This window comes from Petaurus breviceps, unplaced genomic scaffold (genome assembly GCF_028583685.1).
Source record: "Petaurus breviceps papuanus isolate PSGF00001 unplaced genomic scaffold, PetGlider_PUasm1.0 126, whole genome shotgun sequence".
Lineage (NCBI taxonomy): Eukaryota > Metazoa > Chordata > Mammalia > Diprotodontia > Petauridae > Petaurus > Petaurus breviceps.
Window position 1 is genome coordinate 6,112,823 of NW_027185655.1, and position 21,359 is coordinate 6,134,181.

General features: G+C 38.5%; 2 pseudogenes; both read right to left on the reverse strand.

Moving 5' to 3' along the window:
• Positions 1–317: 317 nt before the first annotated feature.
• Positions 318–1,670, reverse strand: LOC138169476 (pumilio homolog 3 pseudogene; annotated as a pseudogene).
• Positions 1,671–1,868: 198 nt separating this feature from the next.
• On the reverse strand, positions 1,869–2,825 carry LOC138169076 (pumilio homolog 3 pseudogene; annotated as a pseudogene).
• Positions 2,826–21,359: the final 18,534 nt, after the last annotated feature.

The window sequence follows — 21,359 nt, forward strand, 5'->3', positions numbered from 1 at the left end:
TGCATTCCACTTAGAGAATGAGTCAAAGAGTAAATGACAGAAATTATTAACAATTGTGTGAAAGAGAATGGCAAGAAGAAGATAATACATCATAATCTGCTAAGGCACTGTACAAAGCAAAAAAAATATAGATGGAAATATATACAGCATGTCCCAAAAGTCTTAGTGGAATCTTGAGCTATTGAAATTTAAACTGGATATAATTTTTTTTAATTACAAAAGAATCAAAATGATAAACTCAAAATAAGCACAAAATAATTCTTTTTTATATTTCAGAAATTATTTTAGAAATAGACATTACTACAAAAAACATTTATATATATATATATATATAATATAAAAGGCTCCCCCCAAAGACCAAACTAGATGGTATCCTTCACCTGAATCACCAGGAAGAGAGATTCATTCTCATTCTTCTCTATTATTTTCCACTTAAGCTTTTAGTTTCTCAAGTAAAGCAGCCATGCCTTTGCTGTTTTCCTTTTTTTTCCAGTGTGGGGATGAGACTTTTCAGTCCAGATTTAACTTTATTTATCACTTCTGGATCAGAGCTTTGGAGAAGATGAGAAAGAATAATAGCATCTCGATTAACTCCTGCCCAGGTCTTCAATTTCTTGACACCAACATGCTCTACCAATGTTTTTGCAAAAAGAACCTTCTCTTCCATTTTCTTTCATTTTTCATCTTGTTCTATTAACCATTTCAGAACTAGATGTTCAGCTGGATGTTCTGCCATGTGGAGATCTCCATCCTTGCCACCAGGAATCATTTCAGGAGCAGCTAATTTGGCAATGGTATTCAAAGCAGGCTGAATATCTCCAATAGCAGATCCCAGGACATTAACAACAAACACACATGTTGATTTGTCTGTCACCAATTTCTGGACATGCTCCTGCACATAACTTAACAGGGCTGAAGAAATAGACTCCAAGCGCTCCTTAAGGCAGATTACACTATTTTTCTTACTATGTGCATTTCCATCACCCTTCTGTAGAACCTCAATGATTTCAGGTACAAGGTGTGTAGGATCTCTAGGGCTTAGTAAATACAAAAGAACTTTCCTTCCATGTTTATTGTTCACTATATTTGGCAGGGAATTGATGATTTCTGACATAACTATTTGTTTCATAAGCTTAGTATCATTAACATAATCAAAGCCTGCCAGCAAAACTAAATGAAAATATTCACCATTGGCTACTTTTTCAACGTAAGTCTTCATTGTTTTAATAATAACTTTTCTGTCCTTTGGTGTGCCATGCCACAAACAGTACATGGCTACTCTAGCTCCATCATGTGTATGTGCAAGGTATATCACATCTTCTCTGATTGCTTCAATCATTTCTGATCTGAGCTTTGGGGGTGCATGGGTAAAAAAGTCCAAGAATACATTATGTACCAATAAATGTTTAATTACGGTTTCTTTTTGAGCCATTGGTGTAAGAATCTGTTTCATTTCATCCATAATAGCCTCTTGTTTATCAGGATGTACCTCTAACACTTTTTCCAGAGTTGGGTGAATTGTAAACTTGTAAAGCTGGAATGTATTGCCATAGAGTTCTTCTACCAGCATATTCCGCTGTTCCAAAATTGCTTTGTCATTGTAAGCAGATTCCACCACTACCGATGCTTCTGCATGGCCCAACATCTTCCGCACATGGCCTTTAAAACTTTTTATTAATTGGCCATGTAACCTAGAGCAAGTTATTTAACCCCAATTGCTTAGGGGTGGCCAGGTGGCTCAGTGAGTAAGATCTCCGGCCCCAGTGTTGGGATGACCTGGGGATCAAATCCGGGCTCAGATACTTAGCACCACACCCAGAAATAACTGGCCGTGTAACCTTGAGCAAGTTACTTAACCCCAATTACTTTTAAAAAAAAAAAAAACTTTTTATTATTTCTGCAATTTGTGATTTATTTCCGTACACGAGAAATTTCTTAATGACATTTCTGGAATATTTGGCCTTACTCGATTCAACCCAATTCTCTTTTAATTCTTCAAATGCTTCTTTCCTTTGTTCCCCATTACCATATTGAATGTAATACTGGATAATAGGGGTTGAATCACATGCAAATGCAATACTTTTCATCTTGCCCTGAATCAACTTCTGTAATTCACTCATCAACTTTGCTCTTTTTCCTTTGTCACAATTTTTTCTTCTTAGGGATTCCCATATTTGCTTTGCCTTGAAAATGGTGTCGTAGTTGCTTTTATCATTGAGTTGTCTGCTTTGCCTCAGTTCTTTCTTTTTCTTTTTCAAGTCATCCCACTTGGGTTTCTTAGCTGCTGTCTTGTCACCTCTGCCCTCAGGTGGGAACTTTCTTTTCGCTTGCAGTTTGTTTACTTCTTGTTTATTCTTGAACTATTTCAGGTTAGTTTTCTTGGGTAACAAGTCCCCCTCCTGTGATTCTTGAATTGTTTTGCACCATTTTTCTTGGGCAACATGTTTCCCTCCTGTTTATTCTTGAACTTGGCACCATTTTTCTTGGGTAACATGTCCCCTTCTTGTTTGCTTTTTAACTGTTTTGTGCCACTTTTCTTAGGCAAAATGTTCCCCTCCTGTTTATTCTTGAACTGTTTTGCTCCAGTTTTCTTTGGCAACATGTCTCCTTGCTGCTTATTCTTGAATTGTTTCAGGCCCATTTTCCCAGGCTTTGTGTTACTTTTCTCAAACTTATTGGAGCTGAATTTAGGTCCTCTTCCTTCATCACCTTTACTCAGAAACTTCTTTGGAGATTTAGAATCATTGTCCTTTTGAAATCTTTTTTTCCTTGTGATATCTTTCCACCGTTTCCTGTGAATTTTTTTTTTTACCTTTGACTTCCATAGTGGCAATTCATTCACGTGCCGCCGCCACCACCACACAAAATAATTCTTGAAGATTAGAGAAGGAATAGATAATTGGGAAAGTACAGCTCTATAGAAAGGATTAAAACTAAAACTAGAATTTCTGTCCTTTAAATATATGAACAAATAAACCAACTATTATCTGGCCTAGTCAAAAATGAGACAGGAAAACCAAAATACCAAAAAAAAAAAAACCCAGAATTTTCCAGCAACAACAAAAAAAAATTATCAGAATCTACTATGCATTGTTACATGCTACCAACACATTCCCTGGACTCAAGGAGCTTAGATTCTAATGAGAAATTTTCATTTTAATGGAAGAGGCAGAGTAAACTAATTATCACAGAGAAAGAGAAAAAATTTGAAGGAAGATATTCAAGAAAACTGAGAGCAGACTTTAACTGCTATCCTAAAAAGACTGAATTCTTATTCAACACTGAGGAGTTATCAGCAGTAGTGATACATGACTCTAGCTATCACCTTTTTCACACTTATTATAGTTATGAAATATATGTATATATGTAATACTGCATTATCTATTACTGTTAATAAATTACATAGCCAGTAGCCTTGATGTTTGAGATTAGAGTGAGAAAAAGAGAAAACCTTATGGGTAATGTGTCTCCAGTTTATTTGTAAGCTTAGATGGGGGCTCAGAGCATCTGATTGATGAGACGATGCATTTCTATAAACTAATGAGGAAATATCAGAATAGATGCCCCCTTAACTCTATTTGAACCCAGGTAGAAAGTTAATAAGGAAATTAGCCAGTGGCTTGTTAATACATGATACGGTTATTCCATAATATTCTATATGCAGAAAGTCTTATCCTGAAGCCTATAACAGAAGTATCCTAGTTATTTTTAAATTTCCCTTATTCCCATTCCCATCCACCCCTCACTGGATTATACCATACTTAAGGGCAGAAACAGTGTCCCATTTCATCTTTGTATTAACAAAGCCTACATATGACATATTAGGTGATTCAGAAATATTAAATTGAATGTCTGAAAAGATAACCTGACACTCTTCCTGTTTTAATTTCATCAAACAGCTAATTGATATGCTTTTATCTGAAATGGTTGTTTCCCCAAATCACCATCTCATAGACATAGTCTAGCATTCCTTCTCTACACATTGAAAAATGAAGATTAAAAACAGGCAAAATAGCATATTTTTACTTGAGGGTTTTGCATAAATAGCCTCTCTATTTAATGTTCCTAAAAATAAATAATAGTCTAGACTTGCAATAATAGCTTAAGGGTTGTCTGAGTGAATGGAGGTCCTTACCAGGTACAAATTAAGGGCAAGACAACCACATGTTTCTCAACTAATAATTATGAAGTAGATGAAGTTTGTGTTTGACTATTTCCACCTGCTCCCTTCCTACAGGGCATTTGAATTTTAAGAGATTTTAAAATATAAAACCCTCCCCTAAAGAAATCATTGTTAGCTGATAAAGTTTCAGCAAGGAAAGATGAAAAAGAAATCTCCTAGCTATTTGACAGAAAGTGACATTTAGAACTTTGTAAGAAGTCTTCACCTGTGTGTGCAGACATAGTATAAATCCTATCAACGTCATTCTTTTTACCATAGACAATGGCAAAGGGTCAAGTTTTACACTGATTATCTGAACTCCATGGTTACTAAGGTAATAAATGTCTCCTGTCACTTCATTTACTCAAAGTTCTAATCACTCAACTTACCACTTAAAGATTCTCTTTATTTAGAAAAGAGATTAATTTGCTGACTGTCAAATTTTCCCATAAGTGGCAGAGTTCATCATTTTGTTCTATTTTTAGACTATAGAGTAGGCAGGAAAAAAAATGGCATGACTGAGCCATGATCTGAACTCTGTCATCCTGTCTCCATGGCTACCATTGACTCCTCTGAACTTGCATACTTTGGAATCCAAAGAAACAAAAACAAAACAAAACCAACCATATACACTGAGAAGTGGTGGAAAGGAGTAGAACCAGAGAAATCATTGCTTATTCAGTGTGGTCTGAACAATACTTGGACAGAAAATTAAACTGGCTCCAGGCCAGAAGAGCCAAGGGACCTATTTTATTGGAAATTAGAGATTTCTGATTAATTGCTATTGTTTATTATTTAAAGAAAGATGAACAAGAAGGTATTCTAGATAGAGTATTGGGCTTGGAGTCAAGAAAATCTAGATTTAAATCCAGCCTCTTACACTTGTTTTGCAACTATCAACAAATTACTTAACCTCTCTGTCTATCCATTTCCTCGTGTCAAAAATGGGGATAATAATGCCTACCTCCGAGGTTTGCTATGAGTCACAAATAAGATCATGTATGGGGAGGAAGAGAGCAAGCATTCATTACATACCTACTATGCACCAAGCATTTTAAAAATATTATTTCATTTATGCTAAGTATTATGAAAGCTCTTAAGTTCTATATAATTATAATAATAAATAGCCTTTATATACATATATATTTATGTCTCATACAAATATATATTTATACAAATTATATATAATCTTCTATTTATACATCACTTTAAGATTTGCAAAGCATTTTATAAATATTATCTCACTTAATTTTCATAACAACCCTGAGAGGTAGGGGCTACTACTATTCCATTTTATAGGCAAAGAAACTAAGGCAAACAAAGATTAAGTGTTTTCCCCAGGGTCACACAGCTAATAAGTATCTGAGGCTTGATTCAAACTCAGGTCTTCCTGACTCCAGCTCCACTCTAGCCACTGTACCACCTAACTGCTGCTCAGTTATTAGTCAAACAACTTAACTGAATTATTCCTGTCCTGAAAAATGCAATAGCTCATCTGCTCCAAGAAGTTGACCATAGATAGCACATAGTACCTTCATTTTGTCATCTGTAGTGGTTGACTGGTCTGACCACTATTTAGGGATGTTTTTTTTTTAAATAAAAATGGCAAATAGAATTGGTAAGATGTCTTTGATCAAAAAAAAAAAAATGTTTATTCCAAACCATCTCAAACACTGTTACTACTTCATTTGTGTTCATCCATTCCCTACCTAGTGAAAGATATATTTTTCTAGATATGACAGGCATATCCAAATAGGTTTCTAAATGTGTAGGTATAACTTATAGGTGGAATCAATAGATTTTTTGGAATCTATGCCACTTCCCTCCAAGGGAGACTGCAATTTCCACTTTGAGCGAAACAGGAGAAGATCCATGACTGAGTGTTTGTTTTTCCCTTGCCTATCTCCAAAAGATAGGCTCAAAATAGTATCAAACTAAAACTATAGCTATATCTGATATATACCTATTATTTCTAATGGTAGTAAAAGAAAAGCCATTTTTCTGGTCACTCCTAAGGGGCAGTGGAACTCTTAGTTTAGTTCTTTCCTACCAAATGCTGGTTACACAAAAGCCCTTCAAAGATAGTGAATAGAAAGTAAACTCATTTATCCAAGCAAATAATAAATACTAAATGGAGAAATTGTACAGATTAAATCATACCAAAGACTTATTGATGAAAGGTACTGTCCATCTCCAGAGAAAGAACTGATGGAGTCTGAATGCAGATCAAAGATACTTTTTGTTTACTTGATTTTTCTATTTTTTGTCTGTGTTTTCTTTCATTGTATGATTTACATGGAAAGGTGTTTTGCATGACTGCATATGTGTAACCTATGTCAAATTGCTTGACTTCTCAATGAGGCAGAGAGGTTTAGAAGGCAGGAAATTTGGAACTCAAAATTTGAAAAAGAATGTTAAAATTGTTTTTCTATGTAGTTGGGAAAATAAAATATTAACTTTAAAAATATATACATGTGTATATATGTATATGTGCATATAAACATATGTATGTATATGGATGCATATATACAACTATATATACACACATATACATGGAAGAATATACAAGACTAAATGAACTCTTTAGCTGGGAGAGAGATGAGATCCCATTTCAAATCAAGAGAGAAGACTTAGTCTCACCTGAGGAGTACATTTGCAGTTCCTTAGAAAGCAGTTAGAATTCTTGGCTATGTTGAGTGCTCAGTTTCCCCCTTGCATCTGCAGCTTCTTTTTTCACAAGTCTTTCCAAAGAGTATATGTCTCTTTCTGAAGAAATTCTATCTCCAGCTGTGTAAATCCTTCATGCAGGTATACTACATCACCACAAACCCATCATTTTCTCTGTACCAATTCAGTCATTTGTCCCACTCGTTCAGCACCATGCAAAATTCCCCAAGTTTGAAACTGTCATTATGTAGAGTTAATAGGAATCCCTTCAAAAATATAAAGAGGACTACTACTACATTCATTCTAAGACATTAAAATATTTAATTCCAAAAAAAAGAGAATATTTCAAATGCAAACACAACAAAAATAGATATTTAACTGGACAATAAATTAAAAGTGTAACTAGAGGGGTAGTCATAATATTGGACTCAGAAGGCAGCAGCTAGAGGTAGAACTAGGAAAATTTGGTGGCTCTAATTTGTATCACCACCCTTCACGTGGTAAACTGAGACATTAAAGTTCTACAACAGGGGGCCGATAATGTTGAAGAGCAGGTTGAGAATCCCCAGTTGGAGCTGGAGGGAGCAAAGTGACCCTGAAAGAAGCTGAGATTGAAGGGATTTCCTTGAGCCACTGGATTCAGTTGGTTGAGAAGGAACTGAAAAGTATTCAGGAGCGCCTGGCTATGACCCTACTGCATCTAAAAGAAAACTAATAGGAGTAAGAGAGGTGTGAAGGTCATTCAAAATCGAACCCCGAGAAATAAAGAGAAGACGCGGTTCCAAGAAATCAGGTTAACACGTGGCAGAGAGGAAACAGACAAAACAACAGAGGAAAGGACCCGCAAATTGGACATCAGTGAGGGGAACTTGGAACCCAGGGATGACTGAGATAATATTCCTGTTTTCAAGAGTCCTTTTGCCAAGAGATGGAGACCAAAACTTGAAGTATCTGAATGCTGCTGAAGAAAAGAATCTTATGAAGAATCTAAATATACTGCAAATGTTAGCTAGAGCAATAAGAGAAGAAAAAGAAATTGAGGAAATGAGGAAACAAAACTATCACCGTTTGCAGATGATATGATGTCATACTTAGAGAATCGACTGAAAAATGGGTTGATATAATTCACAAATTTAGCAAAATTGCAGGATATAAAATAAATTCACATAAATCATCAGCCTTTCTATTACCAACAAAGTCCAGTAGGAATTTGAATTTAAATTTAAATTATGTAAATTTAAATTAACTGTAGACAATATAGATTTAAACTTAAATTAGCTGCAGACAATATAAAATACTTGGGAGTCTACCTGCCAAGACAAACCCAGGAACTATATGAACACAATTACAAAACACTTCCCATAAATAAAATCAGATTTAAACAACTGGAGAAATAGTAATTGTTCAGGAGTACATCAAGCTAATATAATAAAAAAAAAAGACAATTATACCTAAATGAATTTACTTATTCAATATCATACCAATCAAACTACCAAACCTTATAGAGCTAGAAAAATTCATCTGGAAGAACAAAAAAATCAAGATCAAAGGAATCAATAAATAAAAACATGAAGGAAGGTAGCCTAGCAGTACCATATCTCAAACTGTAATACAGAGAAATAATCACTGAAACATGGTACTGTTACTGGCTAAGAAATAGAGTGGTAGGTCAGTGGAATAGAATAGCTACACAATACATAGTAGTAAATAACTAGAGTGATCATTAGTGCTTGAGGAACCCAAAGACTCCAGCTTCTAGGATAAGAACTCACTATTTGACAGAAATTGCTGGAAAACAATTTGGCAGAAACTAGATATAGACCAATATCTCAGACTATATGCCAAGACATTATCAAAATGGGCACATGATAAAGACATTAAGGGTGCTATCATAAGCAAATAAAGGAAGCACAAAATAGTTTACCTGTCAGGTCTATGGATAAGGGAAGCATGTATGACCAAACAAGAGATAGAGAAAATAATGGGATATAAAATGGATAATTTCAATTACATGAAATTAAAACACATCTGCACAAACAAAATCAATGCAGTCAAGATTAGAAGGAAAGAAGAAAATTGGGGGTAAATTTTTACAGCAAGTTTCTCTGATAAAGGCCCCATTTCTCAAATACATACAAAACTGAGTCAAATTTCTAAAAATACAAGTCATTCCCCAGTTGACAAATGGTCAAAGGATATAAAAAGTCAGTTTTCAGAAGAAATCAAAGGTATCTACTGTCATATGGAAAATGTTCTAAATCATTATTGATCAGAGAAACGTAAATTAAAACAACTCTGAGAAACCAATTCACACATCAGATTGGCTAATATTATAAAAAAGGAAAATAAAAAATATTGGAGGGGATGTGGAAAAATTAGTACATTAATGCTCTATTGGTGGAGTTGTGAGGATTCAACCATTCTGGAGAACAATTTGGAACTACTGCTCAAAGGGCTATGAAACTGTTTGCACACTTTGACCCAGCCAGGTCTGTATCCCAAAGAGATCAAAGAAAAAGGGAAAACATATAGGTACAAAAATATTTGTAGCAGCTCTTTTTGTGGTGGCAAAGAATTGGAAATTAAGGGTATGCCCATCAATTGGGGAATGGCTAAGCAAATGGTGATATATGACTGTGATGGAACTCTATTGAAACAACAACCCAGATGCTTTCAGAAAAACTTGGAAAGACTTATATGAACTGATGCAAAGTGAAGTGAACAGAACCAGGAGAACATTATATACAGTAGCAGTAATATTGTGTGATGATCAACTGTGAATGACTTAACTATTCTCAACAATACAATGATTTACACAATTCTGAAGGACTTATGGTGAAATATGCTAACAACCTCCAGAGGAAAAATTGATGGATCTTGAATGTATATCAAAGCATAATTTTTTTACTATATTTTCTTGGGGTTTGGGGCGGGGGTGTCTATATTTTCTGTCACAACATGGCTAATATGGAAATATGTTTTGGATGACTTCGTGTGTACAATCTATATCAAATTTCTTGCTGTCTCAAGGAGGGGGAGGGAAGGAAAGAGAATTTGGAATACAAATTTTTAAAAACAATTTTTTAAATTACATGTAATTGAAGAAAAATAAAATAAGGGGGCAGCCAGGTGGCACAGTGAGTAAAAGTGCCAGCCCCGGCGTCAGGAGACCCAGGATCATTTCCAGCCTCAGATACTTGGCACCCACACAAAATAACTGGCCGTGTAACCGTGCAAGTTACTTCACCCCAATTGCTTTTTAAAAATGAGGAAAAATAATTTTAAATAAAAAAGGGCCAAAAAGGGAACAAATGTGAGGAGATAAAGATTCTGAATGATAAATTCAAGAAAGCAGGGACCCATGCTGGGTTTGCTGTGCAATCAGTGACTAAGCAGGAAAAGAGAATTGATGACTTGGAAGGTGAACTGAATTACACCAAAGGAGAGACCTCTACACTCAGAGGATGCTGGAGCAGCCACTGATTGACCTGAATGAGATGGAGAAGCCCCTTCCCCCCCACCCCCTCCTGCAGCACTGAGACTTATGCTACTGGAGGCCAACCTGCCTAAATCTGGCCTTTAAACAAAGAGCGGGCTCTTAACTTGAAGGGTGTTTGCACTCCCCACCCTAGTCCTCAATGCCAATTCCACCTATCTGCAGCTTTCTCCCAGAGTTCCCGGCTAAGTTAGGGTCTGAGCACTTGTGGGAACAGCACTTAAGGAAAACACGAGCACAAAGCAATAATATCTGTGGAAGTATGTTGTGTAAAGTATCCATTTTGTAATTACCTTTTTTGTTGTGACCATTTGTAAAATAGTGCATATTAATTCACCATTACCTCTTGTTGTTCAGCTGTTTCATCTCTGATCCCATTTAGGGTTTCCTTGGCAAAGATACTGGAGTAATTTGCCATTTCCTTCTCCAGCTCATTTTACAGGTGAGGAAACTGAGGCAAGCAGGGTTAAATTACTTGCCCAGGGTCACACAGCTAGTAAATGTCTGAGGCTGGATTTGAACTCACAAAGATGAGTCTTCCTGACTCCAAGTCCAGCATTGTATCCACTGTAGCACCCCCTAGCTGCCCTCTTCAGTGTCTAGACTACATCTATTCACTTTCTTATTTTTACATGGTAACTCTTTCTACCTAAACAATATACTCTCTCCATAAAAGAGGGAAAATGGTGTCAGGGTGTCTTTACCCAGGGCTAAATGCAGCCTAGGGAAAGACATCACCAAGAGAAACCTCAGTTCTCCATCCCAAGCACCGGTCAAACCAGAACTGTCATTGAAGAAGAAATGAGTTTCCCAAAAGAGTTCTGGTCAGGTTTTAGTCTTTAAGAATCTTGTATATCTCTTCTTTTTATTGCATCCATGGTTGCCAAGCAAGGCAGCTAAATGGCTTGGTGGATAGAGTGCTAGGCCTGAAGTCAGAAAGACCTGAGTTCAAGTCTGGCCAGAAACACTAGATGTGTGGCCCTGAGTACAATTCATGATCCTGTTTACTTCCATTTCCTCATCTGTAAAATGAGCTGGAGAAGGAAATCACAAACCACTCCAGTGGTTCCAGCCAAGGAAGCTCCAAACAGGGTCACAAAGAATCAGACATGAGAAAAATGACTGGACAACAACAGCAAAAAGTGGCCAATCCAATTACACAAATGATTCTTATCTGATCCAAAATCAACTACTTTCTTCTCATCCACTCAGGGTATGTCTCATGTGCCCTAAAGGTTGGGGTGTCTACTATCTTTTTGCAACATTTTTTATAACATTTCCCCCACCTATTAGCCAAATGAAATTCAGCTCATTGCTCATTCTTCTGTCTGAAAAGTTTGCTCTCTCTAAAAGTGCCATCTCATTGTGCTTTGTATGCTGGAATAATTTACAATGGTTTATATATGAAACTTGTTCTAGGTTTATACACAAATAGAACATATGTAGATTTTGGTGCTTTATTCACTAGAGTACGGAGGATTACTCACCCTGCAAAAAAATATGACGGTGAATGTTCTGCAGTCCGTGAGCTGACTTATTTGCTGAAGTATTTAAATTTCCTTTTTCTAGTGGGTTTCTTGTGAAGTGCATGTTCGCATTGTATCATTCAATTTATTGGCTTGAAATGCTTTGTCCTTCAACGTGCTCTATTTGGCAGTTGTTGGGAGAAAGAGGAACCAGTAGTACCATTGTTTTGCTACTAAAATTGATAAAACGTCTTTTGAAATAAACAACTAGTTCCTGAAAAAGACCAAAAGACAAGCAATGAAGCTTAGAACCACAGCAAACATTAGATTAGATACCCTAATCTCTTCAGTTAGAGACCAGGACTTGCTGATCAGTGACATCTACATAGAAAAAGAGGTCAATTTCTATTTTTCTGAGAAATCTACACTTGAATGTGTTTTCCTAAGTTTCAGAGTCTCCACAATATTTCCTTCTTCTTTGAATTGCAAACTGATTGACTCTGTCTGCTTGCAGAGCATTTTATTTTATTTGTGGAAGGGGATGAGTAGAATATGTTGTGGCATAATGTCCACATTAGAAAGGACAATGACCCATCGGGTAGAAAAGTTCCATACCCGGGTGTATGCTGGAACACATCGCCTTTTCTGATAGAACCTGACCTATCCATGTTCAGGAGACAGTCTTGTTGGACAGTTCTCTCATAGCATCCAACCTTCTTGTAGGGAGATAATGCCCTAGACTTTGGGGGTCAATGTAGAAGGGAGATGAAGTCATAGTGGATTTGAAAGCTTACTCTTGTTTTCTTTTCATTCATAAACAGTTTCAAGTTGAAATTACCTTTTTCTTCTTGGTAGTCTGATCTTTGTTTACTTTAACTATTTCCTTTGTAGATGTGTCTTTCACATACTAGAGGCTTAATAACTTTAATTGAATTCTTTCATAGACAATATGGTCAATAAGTTTTTGTTGGATATTTGTTGAATAAACTTGGCTGCTGAATAAATTTCTCTTGTGGATCTTTTGTATTTCCTCTACCATGGCACAGAAGCTTCCTCACCCTGGAAGTTCACTGTACCCCACTCTGGAAGTATATTCTGCCCCATGGCACCTTCCTCTAATTGGCTAATTCCTTCTGGAATCTCCATTTTAATTAAGGAAAACACCCAGGCTACCTCCATTCCTCTCCAGGTTCCACTCCTGAAATATTAAGTGTTGCAATGGATTATTTTGAGAGCACATTAAAGAAATGAACATGGCATTAAAATAATGGGTATTTATATGAAACTTTGAGGTTTTCAAAGTGTTTCACATTATCTCATTGGAACCCCTCGACAACACTATGGGGTTGGTGCTCTTTATTATTACCTCTATTTTGGTTATTATGATTTTTATTATAAAAATATTTTATTATCCCTACTTTACAAATGAGGAAACTGAGGCTCAGAAAGATTAAGTGATTGGCCTATAGTCATAAAGCTAGAGTCAGATGCAGGATTCGAACCCAAGTCCTTCTGAATTCAAATTTGTCTGCTGCTATTATTCCTCACAGAAGGGTTCTGAATGCACACTCGGCTTGAACTGGTCACCTCATTTTCATGTCCATGTCAAGCCTCATTCTGTTTACTCATTATTATGCTCATGCCCTGAAATCTCCCCTTTGTGCCAGTAAGGAAGTACTAACAGCATGCCTACTTCTCAGGGTGTTTAGAGGAAAGCACCCTTGAACTTGTAAGGTGTCATTTTTATATAAATTCTGGCTATGGTTATTTGATGGCCTCAGACACTGTTGTGTGACCCTGGGCAAGTCACTTACTCTGTCTTCCTCAGTTGTCTCATCTGTGGAATGAAGATAATAATAGCACCCACCCCCAAGGGTTGTTATGAGGATAAGATGAAATAATATTGGTAAAGTGTTTTACAAACCTTGAAACATTATATATAAATGCTAGATAAATAGCCATCGGGCTGGGCCTGACTATAAAGTACTAAGACAAAATGAGACATCCACAGACCATCTAACACCTAACAAAAAGTTTACTTAGTCAAAGTATGGAAAGGGATACTCAGAAAGAATATAGCACTGGTTTGGGTAGGATTGGCTCCCCTCATCTTTATACAGAAACATTGTGGTCAGTAGAATGTGTGTTGTGTGATGACTCACATGGCACTTGGACATACACCAGGTCTGAGGGGAAGGCTTCATGGTAGGGTATTCCATGTCCTCAGAGACCAGGAAGCCTGTCAATAGCTTGAGCCTTCTCCCCTGGAACAAATGAAGTTTTAGAGAGAATTTTCTGCCTTTTAAGGGAACTAGTTCTACCAAAGTGGCAAGGCCTTAGGCAAGCATGAATCTGCAGTTGTGAACCAATTAAGCTTCAGAGCAAGACTTAATTGGTTAGCTTCCCTGCCTTTTAGGAGAAAGACTAGGCTAGGCTACCTGGAAGCTCTTGCTACTTCCACTTATGGTAATGATGGGAGTGGTGATGAGGTAGTGAAGACGATGAGGATGGTCATGTGTTTCATGGGTCAGAAGACCAATATGTGACTGTGTGAATACAGACAAGTCACTTAATTTCACACAAACACTTCAATTTCAGGAATAACTGGTTGTGAAGCACTGAAATAATCACTACCATCCATGCTGAGGTCAGGTGTGGACTCCAAAATTTTTGATCATATAACTCTATCACTAAAAAAAGTTTCACTATGCACTCCCAGTGTACATGTGTGCATACATACACACATGTATATATGTATATATTACATGTATATGTACAATGTCTATATACATCTGTATACTAGAAATTACTGTGCTAGTAATTAGTACTAGTGATTATATAAATTGCAAAACATAAAAATCAAAATTTTTAAAGGATGAGGTAAAGAAGAAACAACATTTTATTTACTAATAGTATGACATCTTTGCTCTTAGTAAAATATTATTATTAATAATGATTTTTCAGTGAAAAGAATATAATTGAATATACTTAGAATTATTTCCAGATCCAATTCTCAGTTCATTTTGAGAGTAAATCTTACTGACTGTCATTGATGACAATGTTATACCACAAAGAAATAGAGATCTAAATGGAAGAAGTGAATCACTAGCCATGATTACTAAATCATGACACTAATCTCTCGATCTCATCAACCAATTATGCAAAAGCTTTTGATGAAATCTGGCTGGTAAGTTTCCATTTTTCCCTGATGTTTGACCAATGCAGTGAAATAGGGAGAAAATAATGAGACAGTATGTAGAGATAAGTGGTAAAAAAAAAATATCAAGTAAATAAATAAGTGATATCATGAGCACAGCACAATACAAGTATTAGCTTCCAGACTTCCACAGCCCAGGGAATTAATTCCCCAAAGCTCATTCAAAGAAGGTCTTCAATAGACCTCTCATTATGTTTTCCTTGTTCAGTCTAAAGTCAGTGCCCTTCTCTGATGAGGAGTCAGCCATCATAGAAAGGTACTATTGATATATTTTTTCATAATCTAGTTGCTATATTCAAGTCAACACTGCAAAGAGATCGATAAAATCTCTTAATGACTGACTTTCAAAGAAAGCTGTTTAAGTTCATCAATTTGAGCTCTTCTAGGTCACAGTAGTATGCCAGCTAGTTCCAAAATATTACCTTTGATTTTCCACCAAGTCCCTTACAAGAGGCTATTTGAGAGAGCTAAGCAAACCTGAGAGAGGTTGGTGAGTGTGACATATTGTGGTTTTTGGAGAGTTAACTGGCGCCACCAAAAAGCATTAGAAATGAATGGCCACTTTCAGTATAGAGAAAAATTGACAAAGAAGAGATTTGGAACGCATTCCTTTGACCCAGAGGAGCTAGACCATTAGATGAGGTAAGAGAGTTTCCCCACCCACCAAGATAGCTGCTCGTTTGTCTTCATCCTCTTGCTTCCCACAATAGAAAAGAAATAGATCTGTTTTCTAAATGGTCTTCACAAGCATTTATCTTCTGGTATCATGTAGTAGAAGAAAAACTTGGCTTGAGATCACAGGTCGGTGGAGTCATTTCAGTGATGTCTGGTTCTTTGTAATCCCATTTGGAGTTTTTTTGGTAAGGGTACTGGAGCGATTTCCCGTTTCCTTCCAGTTCATTTTACAGATGAGGAACTGAGGCAGAGTTAAGTGACTTTTCCAGGGTCACACAGTTAGCAAGCATCTGATGTCAGATTTGAGCTCAATGAAAATGAGTCTTCCTGACTCCAGGTCTGGCACTCTATCCACTGTACCACCTAGCTGCTCTTGGGATCATGGGACCTGCGTTCAAATCTTGGTTCTCCAGTGATTCCTTCTTCTATACATAGACGTGTTTTGAATCAGATTCAGGGGAGCATAACCTCTAACGACAGTGAGTTAGACTCTCTGTTTTCTCTCTCTGACTTCTTAAACACTCTTCCCTGGTATTCTGGGAACAAATTTACTTATAATTTACATTATGTGTCACTTTTGGAATTCCCCCCCCCAAAAAAAAAGTAAAAGGTACTCAATGTACAATATGTATCAAGTAAGGAATGGGGGAAAGACAGAATGATATAGTAGATAGAGACCTGACTTCAAAGAGTGTAAGTCCTGCCCCTGACTCATAATGGCTGTTTGATCCTGGTCAAATCACTTAACTTCAGTGACCAAAGCAACTCTCTAGGATGGTAAATTGCAAAGAAAGAGCTGAAGGAGTTTCTTTACCTGGAAGTTTCTGATAAACCATAGATCCAATCCCTATCCTTCCAGAATAGGTAATTTATTACTGTATGCAAATGGATACTAAATACAGAATACTCACAAATGTGCATTTAACAAAAAAATCAGATTTCATAACCACTCAAATATGCTAAAAGACTGATACTTGAAACATATCAGAACATAAAAATGATCCACAAGATTGCTAATTCAGCAGTCTCTGCACTAATGAAAACAATTCTTGGAATATGTCTCTTTGTAGAATAAACAGGCTGGGACCAATCTTCTGGTCAATGACCTTCCTTTCCAAGATTCTAGAGTTGTTAGACACTTGTCCCTCTGTTTCCTTTCAGCTCCAACCTTATGAAAGCCAGAACCCCCAGACTTCTTAAACTCAAAAGGTAGCCTTCAAGCTTGGATGCTTTGGTTTGTTGAGCTGTCTCTTTCATCTCCATTTGGAAATGAGTCTGTTCATTAGGACATGGTGACTCAAATAGCCTCAGGTACCTACTAAGTCCAAGAGACCCAGGCAGGGACTTTTCATGCCTGTAGATGACCAGGAAACAGGGCAGCTTTGCCTCTTTTCAGTTAAAACCTCTCCATGTTGTAAGTGGGAGGAAAGAAGGAATGTTGGTCCTGTCACAGGGGTCAAGTTCAAGCTTGCCTGAGCAATACAGTTGCTTCAGATGCTTTATGTTAATAATCCCATGAAGGAGAAGTTGGGATCGCTGTAAACCACCCCAACCTTCACCCTCCTGAAAGCAGCCCAAAGCAGTTGTAAAACAATTCACAGCCAGAAAGAGAGAAACTGAGGGACTGGCCAGGTAACCCTTATATATATACCCAGTTAATCATTAACTCCTCCAAGTCAATAGCCCCTTAGGGGAGCTTATCGGGTCAAAATGCAAGCCCCTAAGGGAGGGGTGGAATCAAGATGGCAGAGGGAAGGCAGGAACTCATCTGAGAACTCCCAAATTCCCCTCCAAATGACTCCATGAGACATCAGGAAATGATAAAACAAAGCCAAAGGAATGAAAAATAGGAGAAAATTTGAAATCTCTCATTAGAGAGGAGCCGGGCAGCACGGGCTTCAGGCTGGTAATCTCCACGTGCCTTGTCCGCCACCGGTGCCAGGGCTCCTCGCGCAAGGCGGGCGCGGTGGCAGGCAGGGAAGCCAAGAAGCCGGAGAAGCTGGCACAGGGCGGCGTTGCGGGCGCGGGAGAGGTCCGCGTGGGCATTGAGCGCTGACCCGTGTAGGCGCGCCACGCGGAGGCGGTGAGCCAGGAGCTGCGCCCGGCACGCCCGGAGCTGCCCACGCCGCTGAACCCCACCAAGCCCCGCCCTAGCAACTTGGAGGCGACTCCCCAGGGCAGCTGCCTAGAGCTCTGCAGTGAGGTTCAAAAGTCCCCCCCAAAAAAACTGAAGTTTCCCGAGCCACGGCAGGTGGTGGCGGAGCTTAAGAAGCAGATGGCCCAAGGAGAAGCCCCCCGACGGCAGGACTTCCTGCGCTGAGCTGTCTGTCCCCAGTGAGTTGGGAACATTCGTATTGGACCATGGCCATATCTCCAGTCATGTCCCTGAACCTATGGTTCCTTCCTCTGGGAAGGGCAGCGGGTGCATGGTGAGCCTGGTGGTGTTAAATTAATAAAAGTTTTTGATACAAAAAAAAAATCTCATTGGAAAAACGTTCCATAGAAAATAAAGGAGAGAAATTTTAAAATTATTGGACTACCTAAAAGCCATGATCAAAAAAAAAAAAAGAGCCTAGACATCATCTTTCAAGAAATTATTGGAGCAGCTAGGGGGTGCAGTGAATAGATCACTGGACCTAGAGTTGAGGACCTGAGTTCAAATTCTACTTCAGACCCTTGACACTAGCTGTGTGACCTTGGGCAAGTCACTTAAACTCAATCGCCTTGCCTTCTCCCCTCCAAAAAATTAAAAAGAAAAGAAATCATCAAAGAAAACTACCTGATATCCTAGAACCAACGCTACAGAGCATTGTGAGAAGGAAAGTGGGAAATTTTTTATTACATTCAATTGAAAAGGTTTTGCACAAACAAAACCCATCCTACCAAGATGAGAAGGAAAGTAGGAAACTAGGAAGAAAATTTTCAACTAGTTTATCTAATACAGGCCTCGTTTTTTTTTAATATATAGAATACAAAAATGGTCAAAGGACAGGAACGTGTTTTCCAATGAAGAAATCAATTTATAATCATAAAAAAATGATCTAAATCACTATTGATTAGAGAAAAGAATGACAAATTTGGAGTGGATGTGGAAAAAAATATGTAAATAGCATATACTATGTGGGTGGATTACATTATAGGTGATTGATTCTGTGAATGAGAAATCCATTCATGGCGACTTGAGAACTAGGGGGATCCTGAGAGAGTCTAAGTGAAATGTACTCCTGGGACCTTAGACCTCTCAGGGCAAAGGCAAACCGGTAAAAGGAAGCCAACGCAGAGAGTGAGTGGGTGTTGACACACGTGGGTGGGAGGTGTGAGTTCCCTACCTAGAGTCTTAAAATAATGACACTTTTAAATCCTAAAACTGACTTTTACTTCAAGGCAAAAAGAGTAAGTGATCCAGGTATTCACGGACATGAATACCATGCCAGAGAAAGTGAAGGAACACAAGAAGGCTGTGTTATTCTCCTTGAATGGAGACAATAAAACTGTAATGGAGGAGCATAAAAAGATCCTTGTAGGTGATGCGGAACAAACTGCATGACCCCTGTGACAGGACCAGCATTGCTCTGATGCAGCTTCTTTCCTCCCACCTATAACGTGGAGAGGCTTTAACTGAAAAGAGGCAAAGCTGCCCTGTTTCCTGGTCATCTAGAGGCATGAAAAGTCCCGGGCACACGGAGTCTGGGTGTCTCAGACTTAGTGGGTACCTGAGACAGCTTGAGTCACTATGCCCTACTGAGCAGACTCATTTCCAAATGGAGATGAAGGGAGCCTCAGCCCAACAAACCAAGTGCCACCGAATGTACCCTTATAGCATATTCTTGCTGTGCTAGGGCAAAGAACCTCCTTTGTTATAAGACCAATGACTGGCAAGTGCCTCATTTCATCCCCAAATTCAACATAAACTAAGAGGATGCTGATGTTATAGTCCCATCTACCAGAACCCCTATGTCACCTTTGTCAAGAACTGCAGGACAAAGGCTACCACTCTTCCCTCTACATCACCACCTATGAGACCAGAGAAATCAATGAAGAGGACCTGGAGTTCATCTTCTGGTCCCCCAATAGCCACTCCCTCAAGAGCAAAATGATCTATACAGTTTCAAAGATGTCATCAACAAGAAACTGACTTTAGTCAGAAACTGAAATAAGCCAGCTGCTATAAGGAAGTGAAGGACATCGCATCCTGACTAAGAAGTTGGGACTGGAGGGAGGGCAGGGTTTACACAGTGATCTTTCTGCTGGAGGGGAAACCCTTGTGAGCCTCCCATCTCTAGGTCCCTGCCTGGAGCCACAGAGGTCACTGACCTATCCAAGTGGTGTTGGGGCAGGGGGAGCAGGCTAACCCTTTCCTGCCAGACCAAAGGAGCTGGGGTCCCTAACAGTGAAAAGGTGATCCCTTCACTCCATCTGCCAAAATAGCCCCTGACCACCTACCTCCCCCAATATTAACCCAAAGGTTCTCCCCTTCTCATGGAGGTGCATGTCTGAAATCTGTTACAAGGGACATAGAGGCTGATGGATCCCTTGAGTTTGCAAGTTCTGAGTTACAGTAGGCCAAGCCATTTGGATGTCTGCACTAAACCTGTCAGCAATATGGTGAGCCCTTGAGATTGTTGGGGGGTAGGGTTAAGTTGGGGGACACCAGATTGTTTAAGGTAGGGTGAATTAGCCAGGTCAGAAGCAGAACAGTTAAAAGCTTCCATGTTAATCAGCAAACAATGAGTTCTAGGTTGGAGGAAATCTGGGATGAGGGGACAGTTTGGCAAATGGAGTAAAGGGGTCACCATCCCCCTGCTAGTAACCCCAGGTCTTCCTATTAACTTTACCCCTGTAATTCAAAAGTAAATTCTGGCTGAGACAAAAACTACTTCTCTACAAGCCATGTTCTCTCCTGTACTCACATTTTTTGTGGGCACTGAAAGCCCTGATCATTCACAAATGATCTCTTCAGTTCACGTTCATTCCATTTTCTGACTCATCTATAAACTAGATGAATAATGGGAGCCTGGCTCTCTAGAAAGGAGTGCATCCCTGGCCACACTCTCCTCTCCTATTCTGTCCCCTGACACAGGCAAAGAGGAATAGGTATACTGCTTCTCCTCAATGCTGCTTCCAGACCCTTCTTCTGCCACGATCACCTAGCAACATTTTCTCCTTTGAGATTTATTTATTCCATCTCTATCACTTGGTCCTGTCCCAGTAATCTAACGTGGTTCACTATCTAACTCTATACCCCATTATCTAACTCGGCACCCCATCTCAGGTACTTCAAAACACCTGTTGATGCACACTGACATAGCCTTAGTTCTAAGTACATTAACTCAATTCCTATGACCTAAACCTTTATTCCAATTCATCCATCCACAAGAGTGGCCATAACCTTGAATAACTCACCATCACCTACAACTTTGCTGCTCTTAATATAAAGAAATCTGAAACTCCTCATCCTGATAATAATCTCCCATCCTTCTGCCTCTTTACTCATACCTTCAGCTTTTGGGAATATTTTATTCCAAGCCCTCCTCTCCTTTTTATGAGCATTTTTCAAGCCTTGTGAGATCCTGACAATGCCTCCTCAGTACCTGACCCCTTTTCTTGTTGCCTGCTTCCAGCATTTTTACCTTGGCATGGAAGCTCTGAATTTTGACCATCACATTCCTTGGGGGT